This window comes from Arachis duranensis, chromosome 3 (assembly GCF_000817695.3).
Source record: "Arachis duranensis cultivar V14167 chromosome 3, aradu.V14167.gnm2.J7QH, whole genome shotgun sequence".
Lineage (NCBI taxonomy): Eukaryota > Viridiplantae > Streptophyta > Magnoliopsida > Fabales > Fabaceae > Arachis > Arachis duranensis.
The window spans coordinates 33,299,373-33,300,908 of NC_029774.3; the positions used below are offsets into that span (position 1 = coordinate 33,299,373).

Genomic DNA, 1,536 nt, shown 5'->3' on the forward strand with positions numbered 1-1,536 from the left:
GTCAGCACGACAAAAAAAAAAACAGGAAAAAAAAACGAAAAAAAATCGGAGGAGCCTTCCGGAGATGAGGCCATTACTGCTCGCCTTCAGGTGTCCTCCTCGGGATAGGGTCATTTAATGAACGAGGGACAGCACGTCGTAAAAAAAAAGGAAAAAAAAAGGAAAAAAAATTGGAGGAGCCTGCCGAAGATGAGGCCATTACGGGTCGCCTTCAGGTGTCCTCCTAGGGATAGGGTCATTTAAAGAATGAGGGTCAGCATCACTGCATGACGTAAAAAAAAAAAAGAAAAAAAACATCGAAAAAAAAAACAAAAAAAAACGGAGGAGCCTGCCGGAGATGAGGCCATTACGGCTCGCCTTCTGGTGTCCTCCTCGGGATAGGGTCATTTAAAGAACGAGGGTCAGCACGACAAAAAAAGGGAAAAAATGAAAAAAACAAAATGGGAGGAGCCTGCCGGAGATGAGGCCATTACGGATCACCTTCAGGTGTCTTCCTCGGGATAGGGTCATTTAAAGAACGAGGGTCAGCACGCGTAAAAAAAAAGGAAAAAAAATGAAAAAAAACCAAAATCGGAGGAGCCTGCCGGAGATGAGGCCATTACAGCTCGCCTTCAGGTGTCTTCCTCGGGATAGGGTCATTTAAAGAACGAGGGTCAGCACGACGTAAAAAAAACAAAACAAACCGTCAAATTGGGGTTTGTCACACGACGTAAAAAAAAATCGGGAAAAAAACGAAAAAAAATCGGAGGAGCCTTCCGGAGATGAGGCCATTACGACTCGCCTTCAGGTGTCCTCCTCGTGATAGGGTCATTTAAAGAACGAGGGTCAGCACGACAAAAAAAAAGGAAAAAAAAAACGAAAAAAACAAAATCGGAGGAGCCTGCCGGAGATGAGGCCATTACGGATCACCTTCTGGTGTCCTCCTCGGGATAGGGTCATTTAAAGAACGAGGGTTAGCACGACGTAAAAAAAAAAGAAAAAAAATGAAAAAAAAATCGGAGGAGCCTACCGGAGATGAGGCCATTACGGCTCGCCTTCTGGTGTCCTCCTCGGGATAGGGTCATTTAAAGAACGAGGGTCAGCACGACGTAAAAAAAAAATCGGGAAAAAATCGAAAAAAATGGGAGGAGCCTGCCAGAGATGAGGCCATTACGGCTCGCCTTCAGGTGTCCTCCTCGAGATAGGGTCATTTAAAGAACGAGGGTTAGCACGACGTAAAAAAAAAGAGGTGCAACACGAAGACTTCCCAGGAGGTCACCCATCCTAGTACTACTCTCGCCCAAACACGCTTAATTGCGGAGTTCTGATGGAATCCGGTGCATTAGTGCTGGTATAATCGCACCTATTATAGTTCGCACACAAAATTTTCATAACCATGCGGCGCGACAGAGCGTAACACTATCCGCGACGCCTTGCGGGTACCGTAGGTGGCTACCGAGGATGAGGCCATTACGGCTCGTCCTTAGGTGTCCTACTCGGGATAGTGTCATTTAAAGAACGAGAGTCAGCACGACGTCAAAAAAAAAAAGAGGGGCA

At 46.1% G+C, this 1,536-nt stretch overlaps 1 non-coding gene across 1 annotated transcript; it reads right to left on the minus strand.

Moving 5' to 3' along the window:
• Positions 1–1,225: 1,225 nt before the first annotated feature.
• On the minus strand, positions 1,226–1,344 carry LOC127745832 (5S ribosomal RNA). Its single transcript, XR_008007456.1, has one exon. It is a non-coding gene; the product is annotated as a 5S ribosomal RNA (ribosomal RNA).
• Positions 1,345–1,536: the final 192 nt, after the last annotated feature.